This window comes from Dama dama, chromosome 25 (assembly GCF_033118175.1).
Source record: "Dama dama isolate Ldn47 chromosome 25, ASM3311817v1, whole genome shotgun sequence".
In the NCBI taxonomy this organism is placed as follows: domain Eukaryota; kingdom Metazoa; phylum Chordata; class Mammalia; order Artiodactyla; family Cervidae; genus Dama; species Dama dama.
The window spans coordinates 45001002-45019903 of record NC_083705.1 but is presented as its reverse complement, the minus strand read 5'-3'; positions in this window follow the sequence as shown (position 1 = coordinate 45019903).

Here is an 18902-nt window from a genome sequence, read left to right as displayed (position 1 = left end):
CCTTGCTAGCACACAGTGCTAGTGGAAATGTGCAAAATGGTATGGTCACTTTGGAAAACACTTTGTCAATTTCTTAAACAGTTAAAAATACACTTACCATATGACCCAGCAATCCACTCCTAGGTATTTACACAACAGAAATGAAAACATAGCCGCACAAAGACCTATAGAAGAAGGTTTAGAGCAACTTTATTTGTAATCTCCCGAAACTGGAAGTAACCCAAATGTCCATCAACTGGTGAATGGATAAACAAATTGTGTAGTGACTGCACGTAATGGAATAATATTCAGCAAATAAAGGAAAGATCTATTGATACTTGCAACAACATGAATGACTCTCAAAAGGATTAGACTGAGTACAAGAAGTCAGGCACAAAAGATTATATACTGTATGAATTCAATTTACATGACATCCTAATAAAAGACAAAATGATAGGGAAAGACATCAGATCAAAGACTGCCAGGAGCTGGGAACTGGGAAAGAAGTGGGAAGGGGGTTGACTACAAAGGGGGAACTACTCTATATCCTGATTAGGGTCATGATTACATAATAGTGTGCCTTTTGTCAAAACACATAAATTTGAACACCTGGAAAGGGTGACTATTACCATATGTAAATAATACCTAAAAAATCTGACTTTAAAATAATTTGTAATGTCCTAATTGCAAATTTTATGTGGTTCATACCCAACAGAAGTCTGCCAGCTTTCCTTTGTAACAGTTTTTTAAAAATTTAAGCAGACTGCTGATAGCTTACAGTGAATTATGTCAGATTCTTGATCTCTAAAGCAGAAGACTTAGATTTGGGACCAAGGACCAGGCCTGATCTCCCAAGAGCTTTTTTGTAGCAAAGTTTTATTAAAGTGAAAAAAGACAGAGAAAGTTTCTTACATACACACCAGAAGGGGGACGGAGAGTAACCCCTCTCTAGTCTTACCAAGGCCTTATATATATATTTTTTTATACTTATATACCTACCTTATATACTTATATACTTCACTTTCACTTTTCTGACTGATTTTGTGGGATTACCTGGTAGCTCAAATGGTAAAGTCCGCCTGCAATGTGAGAGACCTAGGTTTGATCCCTGGGTCGGAAAGATGACCTGTAGAAAGAAATGGTAACCCAGTCCAGTATTCTTGCCTAGAAAATCGCACAGACGGAGGATCCTGGTAGGTTACCATCCATGGGGTCACAAAGAGTGGAACACTAATGACTTCACGTTCACTTTTTCACTATATGTTTTTACCAGATCCACTCCCACAACATACATCTTATCCCGTAGAGAGAGTGCCTGAAGAACTATGGACAGAGCTTCGTGACATTGTACAGGGGGCAGGGATCAAGACTATCCCCAAGGAAAAGAAACGCAAAAGGAAAAATGGTTGTCTGAGGAGGTCTTACAAATAGCTGAGAAACGAAAGAAGCTAAAGGCAAAGGAGAAAAGGAAATATATACCCATTTGAAGGCAGAGTTCCAAAGAATAGCAACGAGAGATAAGAAAGCCTTCAGCGATCAGTACAAAGAAATAGAGGAAAGCAATAGAATGGGAAAGACTACAGATCTCCTCAAGAAAATGAGAGATACCAAGGGAACATTTCATGCAAAGATGGGCACAATAAAGGACAGAAATGGTATGGACCTAACAGAAGCAGAAGGTATTAAGAAGAGGTGGGAACAATATACAGAAGAACTATACATAAAAGATCTTTATGACCCAGATAACCACGATGGTATGATCACTCACCTAGAGCCAGACATCCTGGAATATGAAGTCAAACAGGCGTTAGGAACATCACTACAAACAAAGCTAGTGGAGGTGATGGAAGTCCAGTTGAGCTATTTCAAATCCTAAAAGATGATGCTGTGAAAGTACTGCACTCAATATGCCAGCAAGTTTGGAAAACTCAGCAGTGGCCACAGGACTAGAAAAGGTCAGTTTTCATTCCAATCCCAAAGAATAGCAATGCCAAAGAATGTTCAAATTACCACACAATTGCACTTATTTCACACACTAGCAAAGCAGTGATCAAAATTCTCCAAGTGAGGCTTCAACAGTATGTGAAATGAGAACCTCCAGAGGTTCAACCTCGATTTAGAAAAAACAAAGGAAGCAGAGATCAAATGGTCAACATCCGTTGGATCATAGAAAAAGCAAGAGAATTCCAGAAAAACATCTACTTCTGCTTCATTAACTATGCTTAATCCTTTATGTGGATCACAACAAACTGTGGAAAATTCTTAAAGAGATGGGAATATCAGATCACCTGACCTGCCTCCTGAGAAATCTGTAAGCAGGTCAAGAAGCAACAGTTAAACTGGACATGGAACAACAGATTGGTTCCAAATTGGGAAAGGAGTACGTCAAGGCTGTACCTTGTCACCCTGCTTATGTAACTTATATGCAGAGTACATCATGAGAAATACCGGGCTGGATGAAGCACAAGCTGGAATCAAGATTTCCAGGAGAAATATCAATAACCTCAGATATGCAGATGACACCACCTTTATGGCAGAAAGCAAGGAGGAACTAAAGAGCCTCTTGATGAAAGTGAAAGAGGAGAGTGGAAAAGTTGATTTAAAACTCAACATTCAAAAATCGAAGATCATGGTATCCAGTCCCATCACTTCATGACAGATAGATGGGGAAACAATGAAAACAGAGAGAGATTTTATTTGGGAGGACTCCAAAATCATTGCATCCTTACCATATAGATGAGTTGGGAAAGAATTTTCCTGCAATGCAGGAGGCCCAGGTTGAATTGCTGGGTCAGGAAGATGCCCTGGAAAAGGAAATGGCAACCCACTCCAGTATGCTTGCCTAGAAAATCTCATAGACAAAGGAGCCTGGTGGGCTACAGTCCATGGGGTCGCAAGAATCAGACATGACTTTGTGACTAAATCACCACCACCAAAATCACTGCAGATGGTGACTGAAGCCATGAAATTAAAAGATGCTTGCTCTTTTAATTTAAGCTTCGAAGAAAAGCTATGACAAACCTAGACAATGGAGTAAAAAGCAGAGACATCACTTTGCCAACAAAGTTCCATCTAGTCAAAGCTATGGTTTGTCTAGTAGTCATATATGGATGTGAGAGTTGGACTATAAAGAAAGCTGAGCACAAAAGAATTGATGCTTTTGAACTGTGGTGTTGGAGAAGACTCTTGGGAGTCCTGTGGACTGCAAGGAGATCCAACCAGTCCATCCTAAAGGAAATCAGTCCTGAATATTCATTGGAAGGACTGATGCTGAAGCTGAAGCTCCAATACTTTGGTCACCTGACGCAAAGAACTGACTCATTGGAAAAGACCCTGATGCTGGAAAAGATTGAAGGCAGGAGGAGAAGGGAATGACAGAGGATGAGATGGTTGGATGACATCACCAATTTGATGGACATGAGTTTGAGTAAGCTCTGGGAGTCAGTGATGGACAAGGAAGGCGGGTGTGCTACAGCCCATGGGGTCACAAGGAGTTGGACAGGACTGAGGGACTGAAATGAGATCTAACAATAGAAAGGTCTTAGGGGACCCACTCCCACAACAAATGTCTTAAGATAACAAGATTAGTCAGAAGGTTCTTGTTAAGAAGGAGAAACATCTCCTTGAGGTTTCTCCTCAAGGGGGAGGGAACACAGCTCCACTCATCAACAGAAAATTGGATTAAAGATTTACTGAGCATGTCCCCACCCATCAGAAAAAGACCCAGTTTCCTAGTCTCTCCCATGAGGAAACATCCATAAACCTCTTGTTCTTATCCTCAGAGGGCATACAGAATGAAAACCACAATCACAGAAAACTAACCAAACTTATCACATGAACCACAGTGTTGTCTAACTCAGTGAAACTCTGAGTCATGCTGTGGCAGGCCACTGAAGATGGATGGGTCATGATGGAGAGTTCTGGTAAAACATGGTCCACTGGAGGAGGGAATGGCAAACCACTTCAGTATTCTTGCCTTGAGAACCCCATGAACAGTATGAAAAGGCAATAAGATAGGACAATGAAAGATGAACTCCCCAGGTCAGTAGGTGCCCAATATGCTACTGGAGAAGAGTGGAGAAATAACTCCAGGATGAATAAAGAGGCAGAGCCACAGCGAAAACAATACCCAGTTTTGGATGTGACTGATGATGGATGTAAAGTCCAATGCTGTAAAGAACAAATTGCATAGGAATCTGGAATGTCAGGTCCGTGAATCAAGGTAAATTGGAAGTGGTCAAACAGGAGATGGCAAGAGTGAACGTCAACATTTTAGGAATCAGTAAACTAAAATGGACTGGAATGTGCAATTTTAATTCAGATAACCATTATATCTATCACTGTGGGCAAGAATCCCTTAGAAGGAATGAAGTAGCCCTCATAGTCAACAAAAGAGTCCAAAATGCAGTGTTACATGCAATCTCAAAAACGACAGATTGATCTCTGCTCATTTCCATGGCAAACCATTCAACACCACAGTAATCCAAGTCTATGCCCCAACCACTAATGCCAAAGAAGCTGAAGCTGAATGGTTCTATGAAGCTCTACAAGACCTTCTAAAACTAACAGCCAAAAAAAATGTCCTTTTCATTACAGGGGACTGGAATACAAAAGTAGGAGGTCAAGAGATACCTGGAGTAACAGGTAAATTTGACTTTGGAGTACAAAATGAATCAGGGCAAAGGCTAACAGAATTTTGCCAAGAGAGCACACTGGTCATAGCAAACACCCTCTTCCAACAACACTAAGATATGACTCTACACACAGACATCACCAGATGGTTAATATCAAAATCAGATTGATTATATTTTTGCAGCCAAAGAAGGAGAAGCTCTATACAGACAGCAAAAACAAGACGAGGATCTGAGTGTGGCTCAGACCATGAACTCCTAATTGCAAAATTCTGACTTACATTCAAGAAAGTAGGGAAAACCACTTAGACCATTCAGGTATGACCTAAATCAAATCCCTTATGATATACAGTGGAAGTGACAAATAGATTCAAGGGAATAGATCTGATAGACAGAGTGCCTGAGGAACTCTTACAGAGGTTCGTGATATTTTACAGGAGGCAGGGATCAAGACCATCCAGAAGAAAAAGAAAAGGAAAAAGGCGAAATGGTTGTCTGAGGAGGGCTTACAAATAGCTGAGAAAAGAAGAAAAGTAAAAGGCAAAGGAGAAGAGGAAATATATACCCATTTGAAGGCAGAGTTCCAAAGAATAGCAAGGAGAGATAAGAAAGCCTTCCTCAGTGATCAGTGCAAAGAAATAGAGGAAAACAATGGAATGGGAAAGACTGGAGATCTCTTCAAGAAAATTAGAGATACCAAGGGAACATTTCATGCAAAGATGGGCACAATAAAGGACAGAAATGGTATGGACCTAACAGAAGCAGAAGATATTAGGAAGAGGTGGCAACAATACATAGAAGAACTATACATAAAAGATCTTTATGACCCAGAAAACCATGATGGTGTGATCACTCACCTAGAGCCAGATATCCTAGAATGCAAAGTCAAGTGGGCCTTAGGAACATCACTACGAACAAAGCTAGAGGAGGCGATGGATTTCCAGTTGAGCTATTTCGAATCCTAAAAGATGATGCTGTTAAAAGTGCCCCACTCAATATGCCAGCAAATTTGGAAAACCTGGCAATGGCTACAGGACTGGAAAAAGTCAGTTCTTGTTCCAATCCCAAAGAAAGGCAGTGCCAAAGAATGCTCAAACTACTGCACAGTTGCACTCCTCTCACACACTAGCAAAACAATGCTCAAAATTCTTCAAGCCAGGCTTCAACAATATGTGAACTGAGAACTTCCAGGATATTCAAAGTGGATTTAGAAAAGGCAGAAGAACGAGAGATCAAATTGCCAACATCCATTGGATCATAGAACAAGCAAGTGAGTTCCAGAAAAACATCTACTTCTGCTTTATTGACTACGCCAGTGCCTTTGATTGTGTGGATCACAACACACTGGAAAATTCTTCAAGAGATGGGAATACCAGACCACCTTATCTGCCTCCTGAGAAATCTGTTTGGAAGTCAAGAAGCAACAGTTAGAACTGGACATGGAACAACAGACTGGTTCCAAATTGGGAAAAGAATGCGTCAAGGCTGTATACTGGCACCCTGCTTATGTAACTTATATGCAGAATACATCAAGCGAAATGCTGGGCTGGATGAAGCACAAACTGGAATCAAGATTTCCAGGAGAAATATCAATAACCTCAGATATGCAGATGACACTACCCTTACGGCAAAAAGCAAAGAAGAACTAAAGAGCCTCTTGATGAAAGTGAAAGAGGAGAGTGAAAAAATTGGCTTAAAACTCAACATTCAGAAAACTAAGATCATGGCATCCAGTCCCATCACTTCATGGCAAATAGATGGGGAACAATAGAAACAGTGAAAGACTTTATTTTCTTGGGCTCCAAAATCATTGCAACTGGTGACTGCAGACATGAAATTAAAAGACGCTTGCTCCTTGGAAGAAAAGTTATGGCCAACCTAGACAGTGTATTAAAAAGCAGAGACATTACTTCACCAATAAATGTCCATCTAGTCAAAGCTATGGTTTTTCCAGTAGTTATGTATGGATGTGGGACTATAAAAAAAAAGCTGAGGGCCAAAGAATTGATGCTTTTGAACTGTGGTGTTGGAGAAGACTCTTGAGAGTCCCTTGAACTGCAAGGAGATCAAACCAATCAATCCTAAAGGAAATCAGTCCTGACTATTCACTGGAAGGACTGATGCTGAAGCTGAAACTCCAATCCTTTGGCCACCTGATGCAAAGAACTGCCTCGCTGGAAAAGACCCTGATGCTGGGAGAGATTGAAGGCAGGAGCAGAAGATGACAGAGGATGAGATGGATGGCATCACTGACTCGATGGAAATGAGTTTGAGCAACCTCTGGGAGTTGGTGATGGACAGGGAAGCCTGGCGTGCTGCAGTCCATGGGGTCACAAAAGAGTCAGATGCAACTGAACAACTAAACTGACAGAGCTTAAGGAAAAATATATCCTTGAGCAAGATGGCTTGTTTTGTTGTCTAATCATTAGCTCTGGGCTTAAAGACAGTTAGTCTTAAAGATTGCTGTCATAACAACTCAGAGTTTAAGAAAAAACATCTTCTGTGACTAAGAGGATGCAATGTAGAAAAAAAACAGTTTGTCCTTTTCTCCTCGTTGAGAGCCTGGGACTCCTTTCTCCTTCTCGAGGGCCCCAGACTCCTTATCAACCTCCCTAAGAATCAACTCTCTCACTGCTTCTTTGATTATTTACTTACTTTTCCTTTATAGCTCTTCCTCTCTTCTAAACTCCAGGTTTGTATTTTCAATTTCTATCACAATTGCATATTGTACTCATTCTCAGTTATCTAAAAGATTTAAATTTTTAAAAATAATATTCAAAGTTTACTTATTTTCATTGTATTCTATAAATTCAGGCAAATTTTTTAAAAAATGGAAAATTAGGGTGTTCCCTGCTGGTCTAGTGATTAGGACTCCACACTCTCAATACCTGATCAGGGAACCAAGATCCCACAAGCCAGATGGCAAGGCCAAAAAAAGGAAAAGGAAAAATGATTGTTCATAAGTTTTCCAAGGAAGCTATTTTTCTTCAGATGTATTCCAAGTTATCTATTAAAATTTAAATATAAAATATAGTTGAAGTATCAACATTCATAATTAAAACTTATTTAAATAAAACTGAAATTATTGAATTCTTAAATCATTAAATATTTTTATAAAAGCAAGTCTATGTTATTCTGGAGTTCAGTGTTCATCTAGCTAACAAGGCCAATCCCTATTACACTACATGTATGCCGTGTCTACACTGACATAAATACATCTTTGTGTACTTAGTCAGTCAGTCATGTCCGACTCTGTGATCGCATGGACTGTAGCCCACCAGGTTCCTCTGTGCGTGAGGATTCTCCAGGGAAGAATACTGGAGTAGGTTGCCGTGCCCTCCTCCAGGGAATCTTCGCAACCTAGGGATCGAACCCAGGTTCCCTGCATTGCAGGTGGATTCTTTACCATCTGAACCAGCAGAAAGCAAATACAGCTTTGAGTTACATAAAGTGTTGGATGTTGCAAGCTGTTTTCAGTTGCCATTTGCAAGTGCTGCAAATATCGTGCTAATTTATGAGTACCTCCAGAACCACTCACTGAAGCATAGAGAAGAGCAAGAAAACACATGTTCAGCACTACTGGAAAACAATGCCTCTCTTGATCTCATGCTTTGGGAGTGGGAAGATGGGAGGCCCCCAAAATAAGCTCCAGGACTGTAGAAGGTTGACTGTCCTAAAAACCCTCCCATGTGCCCCAGGCTATGGGTATTCTCTGAAGCACAGATGTATAGAGAGTGTAGGTATGGAGACTTATGTATAAAACATAGGATAGAATCACAACATTTAACCAAAACCCAGTGGTTCACATAGAATTAAGAGGATATTGCATGTTTGGAGTCAAGAGATGAATAAATATATAATCTATATTTTTCAGATATTTAAAAGCATTTTAAAATGCCTATTGCTCACTTAAAAATTTTAATGCATTGGGATACATTATGTTTTGAGGGAGATTCCTTGAAATATAAATTCAGTCCTTTTACTCTCAATGAAAGACCATATCATGACCTCAAGAGCCCTGAATGATTGAGGTACACACTTCCATTGGCCCTTCCACTCATCTTATGAGTCAGCCACGGGATCTCCTTTCAGTTCTTTAGCAAGTTGCTTCCTGCAACTGAGCCGTTGATTACCCCATCACATGCGTGCGTGCTAAGTCACTTCAGTGGCGCCAGACTCTTTGTGACCATAAGGACTGTAGCCTGCCAGATTCTTCTGTCCATGGGGTTCACAAAAGGGCAAAGAAGAATGCTTGTTATAGGCAGATTACAATATTCATTCTTCCTAAAACAAACATTCTTCTTCACCCTTTTGTCACAGCCGGTTCATTATCTTCACGTCTCAATTTAAGTAGGCTAACCTCAGAGCATCCTTCCCTCCTGATCCCCTCAAGTAGAAAACACCCTCACATAATCTTATTCTCTGTCCCAGCTTCTCCTCTCTTCCTTTAACACCCTTGGCTCCACATTTATTATTTGGTGTGTTTGCTTGAAATCTCTGGCTATCCTAGGACATCAGCTCCATGGGATCTTGCCCTGTCTTAATTCCCCTGGTATCTTTATTGTGTCTAATGGAATTCTTGCATTAAGTAGGGAGACATGCTTAAGAAGTACTTCATTAATATATTTTTTTAAAAATTCAGAAGAACTGCAGTGCCGTGGAGAACATGTCATTGATACAATGGATACCCTGTAAGTGCATTTCCTTCTAAAGATAAGCTTTCAGAGTACTGAGCAGGACTCAGTGACAAAATAAAATGCCTATCCATTTTATGAAACAGATCACCAGCCCAGGTTGGATGCATGAGACAAGTGCTCAGGGCTGGTGCACTGGGAAGACCCAGAGAGATGGGATGGGGAGGGAGGTGGGAGGGGGGATCAGGATGGAGAACACATGTAAATCCATGGCTGATTCATGTCAATGTATGGCAAAAAAACACTACAATATTGTAAAGTAATTAGTCTCCAACTAATAAAAATAAATGGAAAAAAAAAGAAAGAAAAAGAAAAGAAAAAAATAAAATGCATATCCATTTTATGAGATCTGTGGGAAATTAAAGTTTAAAACCTGAAGATCATGGTCTCAAAATAGGTATTGTCTTTTAGTATCAGTGTACCATTTTAATATACTGGAGTAGAATTCACTATTGCCTGGACTCTCCCTATTCTAATAAGTTACTATTAAACAGACCACCCATCCTTTATTTATTTTTAAGCCATGTGACTCCTCAGAGCCTTTAACATGCTAATATGTAATCAGAACCACAGAAACCTTGTTCTTTTTTGAGTACAGATTAGCATTTCCTGGAACTACTGTTCCCAGCACATAGTTTGGGAAATGGTGTGGGGTCATCATTTTCCTTTTAAGAGCTTGCAAGACCAAATTACATCCTGCTGAAGAAAATACTACAAAGTTGGGTGGCAAAACAACAGCATGGGTCAGATTTGCCTGCTATGAACCTGATTCTATTTCCCCTCCCTCCATTTACTACTTCTCCACAGGTCTTTGAAACAGAAACAGCATTCCTGGATTATTAAAGCATGCAAAGAGATTACACAAATATCTTCCAGGCGGTCATGATCCAGGGGGAGGGTAAGGAATCCACATAGACTTTCCAACAGGGCTCATTTTACGAGGTGTATATGGAAAAATATCCAGAAATGTAAGTTCCCATCCTTTTTCTGATTGTGAAATTGAAACAGTCTCACTCATTCATTCAACAAATATTTATATGTCAAATAGTATTTCAAGATATTATACAACAAGGGCCTCAGTTCAGTTCAGTTCAGTCACTCAGTTGTATCCAACTCTTTGTGACCTCATGGACTGAAGCATGCCAGGCTTCCCTGTCCTTCACCAACTCCCGGAGCTTGCTCAAACTCATGTCTGTTGAGTCGGTGAAGCCATCCAATCATCTCATCTGCAGCATGTCAGACTATGTTCTATGTGCTGGTGATCCATCAGTTAAGGCAACAGACAAAAATTCTTGCCCTGATGGAGTTTGTAATCTACTGGGGAAAGGCAAATATTAACCAAAACATTATCACCCACATAGTATATTGGGAGGTTAGACTGTGCTTAGTCGCTTAGTTGTTTCTGACTCTTTATGACCCCATGGACTGCAGCCCACCAGGCTCCTCTGTCCTTGGGGATTCTCCAAGCAAGAACACTGGAGTGGGTTGCCAGGCCCTCTTCCAAGGGATCATCCCAACCCAGGGACTGAACCGAGCTCTCCCACATTGCAGGTGGATTCTTTACCATCTGAGCCACCAGAGAAACCCAAGAATACTGGAGTGGGTAGCCTATCCCTTCTCCAGGGGAACTTCTTGACCCAGGAATCAAACCGAGGTCTCCTGCTTTGCAGGCAGGTTCTTATAACCAGGGGAAGTTATAAGTGCTGTGTAAAAATATAAAACAGGAACAATGGCTAAGAGTACCAGGGTTACAGCTATGACAGAATGGCCAAAAAGATCTCAATGAAAAGCAAAGACTTGAAGGAAGTGAAAAAGTGAGCCATGTAGATACTTTACCAGCAGAGTAAACTGTAAAGTCTTGGGGACAAGCTTGAAACGGGAGATTTGAAGGCTTGCAGGAAATTTAGTGTGTCTGAGAGAGAATGAGCAGGAGGGGAATAGTAGGAATTGAAGTCAGAGTGGTGGTGGAAAGTCGAGAGGGCAGAGAGAGAAATAGGACCTTGGGCATGGAGAAGAAACATAATGGATGTGATGTTTTCACAGGATCCTTCTGCCTACCACATAGAAAATGGACCACAGGCAGCTGAGGGTGGAACCTGGGAAATCAAATCAACATAGCAGACCAGAAAAAGAACAGACACACATAAAAACCCTAGTTGTGACAATTTCACATTTTCTATGTTTAATGAAGCATGTTTATATACATTCTCTTATTTGATTTTCATGACTCCATATGCACCTTCATAACATGTTGCTATGACTGTCTTGTAGCTGAGAAATTTGTGCCGTAAAAAGGTTAAGGATCTTGCTCAATAACAGACAACTCTTACATGAAAGCCCCAAGAACCAGTTCCAGAATCAAGGACAGTAACTGTGAATTGAGAACTCTGGTCACTACACTACAGTTTGCCAATTCCAGAGACCAAAGCAAAGATATCTGAGGTGCTCAGTGTCTGGGGAAATGCTTTTTTAAAAAGCCAATGGTGAAGGCTATGTTAGAAAAAGTCAGACTTTAGTAGTTCTTTTTTCCTTTTTTAAAAATAAAATAGTCATTGAAGTAGAGCATACATACAGAAAAATACACAAGCCCAGGCAGAGTTTTTAAAGAAAACTCTGAAGTTTCCAATCTGACCACCGACTAACTTGAAGAGCATAAGAGCACATGCCAAAACAAGGAGAGTAAATTCTTGGAAAGATGTTCTTTCAGATACACATGAAACCTCTCATTAATTCTGTGCCCTGCATTCCAGAGTTAGAGATCATACATGCCACAAAAATGACCGCCTTGAGACATTCCTTGCAGTTCAACAGTAAGTTCAACCTCAACCTTGCTATTACTGTTACGATTGAATCACCACGTGATGGAATGTTTGGCTGCACTGCAAAGAAATAGCAAGTGTTAGTTTTCCCAAAAAGTGACTTTTTAGAGCCATGAAGCTCAGGCCCTTTGCTGGTTTTTTGGATAGTAACTTTACTCTGTCTGAGATGTCCATACTGTAAACTAGGAGGCAGAGCACCCATTCTTGCGGAAAAACAAACAAACAAACAAACAAACCACTCCACCACCAAGAAACTGGAGAGAAAAATGGCTGAATTTCTTCTAATTCACCTTCTCCTCCCCATCCCCATCCCCGTCTACTTCTCCATCTCCAGCTTCATCTCTATCTCTAACCCCACCTCCATCTCCATTTTCTTTCCATCTCCAACGGCATCTTCATTTCTATCTATAACCCCATCGCCATCTCCTACCTCTACCTCTATCTCTCTATCTTCCTTCTATCCTTTCAGGACTGAGAATCTTGATGTGGTCTTTGTGTAGGACAATGTCTTTATTTTAAGGAAAAGCATGCTTCAGTATTTAGGGGTGACATCATAATTTTGTAAGTATGACAACATACTTACAGGTGTCAGACACCTATACAGAGTTAACCTAGTATGACAAAGTGTTAGGAAATGTTTGATTCAAAGTAGTAGGTATAGGAGTGTACACTGTACTATTCATTCAACTTTCCACTATGTTTGAATATGGTTATAATTAAAAGATGGAAAGAATATGTACAGACCAAGTAATATACAATTTGTAGGAACAAATACCTATGGAGCAAGAAGAATAGGAGTGGGGAGAGAAAATTTAAGGCAAAAACAAGCTCCAGACCAAGGGAGAAGCCATGAACTATGTACCGACAATAATAGTGGGCATGAGCAGAAGATTAAAATGGACTCAACTCTACACACCTGCAAAAAGAGGGGAAAAAAGGACAACCATCAAATGAGCCAAGCGAGTCCCTCCCCTCGCAGCTGGCAGAACAGAGGTGCATACGTGAGTACTTTAGTGGACCCACATGCGTGCAGCAACAGGCTGACAACCTAGAGTTCCTTGCATTACAAGTTGAGTCTGAATGCTTTCAAATCCATTTGGTAATGCTAAGTAATCTCTCTTATGTAACGAAGGCCTTATGCTATTTGATTTACAGCTCCTCTCACGATGTGAGATTTGTTCAGTAATCCCTGGGATTGTAACTAAATACACAAGGACATATTTACTCACTTGGCTTAGTCAAGGCCCCAACTCCAACATCTTCATCACCTTCAGTTATGAAAGGGTGATTTCTTTCATTTATTGAAGGTGGCTCATCATCTCCCAAGCGCTCTCAGGGAACTCTTCTGTGTGGCCTCGCTGTGAGTCAGGTGGAAAAGATGGCAAAGACCCTTCAGGCCTCATCTCTGCTGGAGAAAGGGAGATGCTGATGTGCGTTGCCTCTGGTCCTTGGAAAAATGGCCAGAATAAAAATCTGAACTGAAAAATGCCCCTGCCAAGTGTGACAACAAAAAAATCAAACGAATGTTGTCTTTTAGGAGGCCTGCATAGGGAGCCTGAAAGGAATATGTTGAGAATTCCAATAGAGTGGAAGCTTCCAGAGAGCAGGAAATCCATCTTCTTATATCCCAGTGCCCCTCCCAGTTCTGAGAACAAGAAAGGAATTCAACAGACATTCGTCAACTGAGTAAATGAATCAATGAATGATTGAACAATGCATAAATGATTCTAACTGGAAAGGAAAGGCAAATTGGGTAAGAAAACCATGATGCTATTTTCTTTAACTGAATAAGGGAATAATTTGAATAACAAACAAGAAAAATAAAACATTGTGGTCTAAAGCAATGTTTAGGTAAACATAATAAATGGAAAGAATGTTGCCTATGCAAGTGAAATATAAGTTAAATGACTAGAAACAAATTGTTCATTTGCACTAGAAACCAAAATGTTACCTTATAAAGGTCCAAGGCTGAAGACTCTTAAAATCTCCTTAGATCATTCTCTGATATTTCCAGTCTAAGAGTAGGAATCTATCAACCACAAGGGTTTCCATTTCACCCCCAGAAGCATCAGAAAATTCTTCCCTAACTTCTCAAAACAAACTTTTATTTTAATTTTAATTCACTAAATTGTTATAAAAATAAGATGGTAGTGGAGAAGAGAGTATTGTGAAATCAAAGAAGCCATGATAGTTCTCCCAAAAAGTTCAAAACTCCTCTCTAGTCTAGACAGACAGTTGTTTCTCAGAAAACTACATTCCCAAAGCTAGAAATAGAAAGCAGAAAGCTTTTTCAATTCTCCCTGTTTTTTGTACCATTCTTGTAAGGCTTTTCCTGGGGTTATTTTTTTCTCTTTTCCATAGCATAAAGAAGTGAATCTTGCTAAATGATAAAAACCAAGCTTGTTGAAGCTGGCATCAAGCAACATTTTTACCTTGCCTGAATTACTTTAAGTAATTGAAAACATCACTGTGCTAGCCAATGTCACCAGGAATCATGTAGTGAACTCAGGAGAAGTCAAGGGTTGTGACCTGAAATTCAAACCTGGCTTAAGAAGCTGATAATAGAATCTAAACATTTCAAGTTAGAGACAGTTACTAATTTTCAAAGTAAAAATTAGAGATTCTAAGTTTGCTCCCATTCTATTTTACCCACCTCTTGAAATTAACCCCTTTCTATGCTAACAAAGGGATCCATCTGCCTACCCCCGATTCTCCTGGGACCTTTACTTTAGGCTTCCCCAGAGGATCAGCCAGTCTCAATTCTGCTGAATACAGATCCCCCCACCCCACCCCCCACCACTGCACCCTAGTTCCTTCCTAAGCATCCTCTGAGCAGAGCACCCATCCTGGCCTCTGGTCATGATTGTGTTGGTCTCGTTCGAGCTCTGAGCCAACCCCCAGGACTGTGATGGCTCCCAACTCTGAGTTAGGAAGAGTGCTGGAAACCAACTGCTCTTTTGTCAGGATCAGATATTTGTGGACATTTGTCCAGTGTCACTGTCCTAAGAATCAGATTAGAAGAGAGTTTGTTTTGTACTTTTCCTGTATCTTTTTTTTTTTTTAATGCAATTTATCTTGCTCTGAACTATATTTCTTTCTTTCTGCTCTTCCAGGGTAAAGCCAAGAAATCTCCAACATCTGTCAGTCATCCAAGAATAAAACAGGCTGAAGTCCATTTGGATTCACAGTTCCATTTCCTAGGGCTTTTAATCCAAATTCTCAAACTCAAATTCCTGTCATAAGTGAAGAACTAACCATCATTTGTTGGACAAAGGAGCTGAGACATAAAGAAATAATTCTGACGCTGAAGAGTTAATAATGCAGAATCCTAGGTCTCAGCCTCAGAGATGTCAGTGAAATAGATTTATTAAAAGACAAAGAAACGGCACTTTAACATTCTAGGCAATTTCCAGATAGCTCAGTGGTAAAGAATCCGCCTGCCAAGGCAGAAGATGCAAAAGATGTGGGTTTGATCCCTGGGTTGGGAAGATCCCCTGGAGGAGGAAATGGCAACCCACTCCAGTATTCTTGCCTGGAAAATTCCATGGACGGAGGAGGCTGGGGGGCTATAGTCCATGGGGTCACAAAGCGCTGGACACTACTGAGTGACTGAACAAGCATGCCCACCAGGTAATTCTAGGGAGGTGGACTGCATTTTTTAGAAAAGAGATCAGTGTAGCTGAAAATGGCTGGAGTTGGGGAAGAAAGTCCCAGGGACTGTTGGTGTGTAGCCACCTGGAGAGGGGAGGGCGGGGGCAGGGGGGTTTCTGCATGAAGGACAGGGCTGCAGGGCATAAAGTGTAAACTGTTACCCCACTTTTCAGCTGCTGTTCCCCACTAGACCCTAGGCAGTAAGGTCAAAGCCACTGGGCCAAACCTTAAGCAGTGGTCTGATTTCCCAAACCCTGCCGCTCTCATCCCACACCCCTGGGCAATTTCATGCCTCACCTGTAAGCTCAGCCCCACTCTGGATGCCAACACTAGCAAATGGGATAAAAACGACTTTGGACAGGCTGAAACCTCAGGTGACTCAGTGGTAAAGAATTTACCTGCCGAGCATGAAATGCGGGGATTTGATCCCTGGGTCGGGAAGATCCCCTGGAGAAGGAAATGGCAACCCACTCCAGTATTCTTGCCTGGGAAATCCCATGGACAGAGGAGCCTGGTGGGCTACAGTCCTTGGGGTCACAAAGAGGTGGAACCACAGGACTGAGTGACTAACACAACAATAGGACAGTAATCCTCAACCTTTCCCCCTTGATATCTCTCAAAGCAATTTTTAAAGCAATCTCACTCATTTCTGAGTTGACATCTAAATTTTTCATCATGAGTTTAAATTGCTGCAAAGCATTACCTTCTAGCATGTTGTATATTTTGACATTGTAAAACTGAACTGTCATTTAAAGATAAAATAATAAAAAACTGAACTGTCATGTGACTCTTAAGCAAACTAAGCAGAATCTAAAAGTTATGATTTGGTGTCTACCACTATTCATCAGGGCTTCCCTGGTGGCTTAGGTGGTAAAGAATCCACTTGCCAAGGCCAGGGACACGGGTTTGATCCCTGAGTCCAGAAGATTCCTCGGAGGAGGAAATGGCAACCCACTCTGGTATTCTTACCTGGAAAATCCCATGGACAGAGGAGCCTGGCAGGCTACAGTCCATAGGGTTGCAAAGAGTCAGACAAAGCAACTCTTCATTGATCTATTTAAAATATACATGAACAAGGAATTCTCTGGTGGTCCAGTGGTTACCAAGACTCAGGGTTTTCTCTGCCAAGTTGGATCCTTGGTCTGCAAACTAAGATCCTGCAAGGTGCGTGGTGAGGCCAAAATAAATAAAATAAAACATACATGAACAAATCCTTCTTTAATAATCACAAATTTTATAGCAATTTTTCCTCTTGAAATCATATTTCCATCTGACTTCCTCCATATAATTTCATCCTAATACATTTTTTCTTTTATTGATCATTCTATCATACTTTCTCTATTATAATATATATTTATACATATTTATATATAGATATAGATTTATATTCACACACACATATAATTTGATATTTAAAGTTTTTTTTATTTTCAATGACCAAAAGGATCTGAGTTGAAAAATGTCCTCTGAGTCTGATTATCACTATAATTTTGGTAAGACCAACATAAATATATTGCAAATCATTGAACACAGAAAGTGAGTCCTATTGGAAATGCACCTCTAAATGAATAGAACTTATTCTAGTTTTTCTACAGATAAATACCACTTTATATTAGAATGAGCCAGAGTTCAGCCAGTTATAAAATTTTCTGTTTTTATATGTGAAAGTCCTGAGAAATCTTTTTCATGTAAATAATTATATGGAAGTGGAAGGGGCTTGTTATAGCAATTCAATTCAGTTCTTTGAATCTTTCTGAGCCAATTTTAATCATTTTTCAACTGACAACTTGATCATACTCTTGAATTTTCTTAAAGCAAAGAAAGAAGAAATCATATGAGTTGCAAAAGTTTTATTGTGCAATCATAAAATCATTTCATTTCTCCCACCAGCACCAGTATTTCAAATAATACCTTGGTGCCCTATAGGTTATTACAGTCTAGGGTATGTTTTCTTGAAGGAGCCAAAAATGGGTTCTTAGAGTGAGAAAAAACAAATCTTACTCTTCCTGCATATAAAGAATAGATATGCATACAGAACCTGAACAAAAATACAGGGTATATATATGGTATTAATTTTTATGATGGGGATGATAAGGAAAAAATGACTGAAAATCTCCTTAAGAGGCCATGATGGGGAAAATAAAGGCTGAGAAACACTGCTCAAAGGCAAAATCTCACTATTAGATTTGGAATGAGAAGAGTTACACCTTTTCCTTAAAGCAGGAAAGGGGCATTCATGAGAGAGGAATGAGAAAGGGAGCCAGCTTTAGCCACAGATTAATTTTAGGAAAAAATTCATAACAAGTTATGTTAAATAAATTCATATATGTAAAGTATTGGCACAAAGGTAACTGCTAAATATCAGTTATTGCTGTTGCTTTGGACCATGATGAGCATCTGGAAACTGAGTCCCTTAAAACTGTCTTTATATTCCATAGAGGATAGTTGTCCCCAGGGAAACTTATATCTCACTTTTAAAATCACTGAGTTAGATTAGAATCAGATGCTTATAATGGAGACAGAGGTAATAATGGTTACACTAGATAGAAACTTGTTTCTTTGTTCCACAGAAGTTGGAACTGATATGGTGGCTCCTGGTCAGGATCCCAAAGTCCTGCTATCTTGCTTCTCTAGGATTTCACACGTGTATGCATGGTCACTCTCACCTTCTCCTTTAGTTCTTGGCAAACACCATTCTACCCTCTTCTTTTATGAGTTTAACTTTTTTAGATTTTACATAAAAGTGAGATCATGCGGTATTTGCCTTTCTCTGTCCATCTTGTTTCACTTGGCATGTGTCCTCTAGGTTCATCTATGTTGTCACAAATAGCAAAATTTCTTTCTTTTTTGAAGGCTGAATGTTACCCCATTGCATACAAGGTAACCCATAACCTTTTTCTACACCTTCTTGTGCACTCAGTCGCTCAGTCTGTCCAACTCTTTGTGACCCCCATGGACTGTAGCCCACCAGGTTCCTCTGTCCATGGGATTCTCCAGGCAAGAATACTGGAGTGGGGTGCCATTTCCTTCTCTGGAAGATCTTTCTGACCCAGGGATCAAACTTGCATCTCTTTTGTCTCCTGCACTGCAGGTGGATTCTTTACCTGCTGAGCCACTGGGGAAGCCAC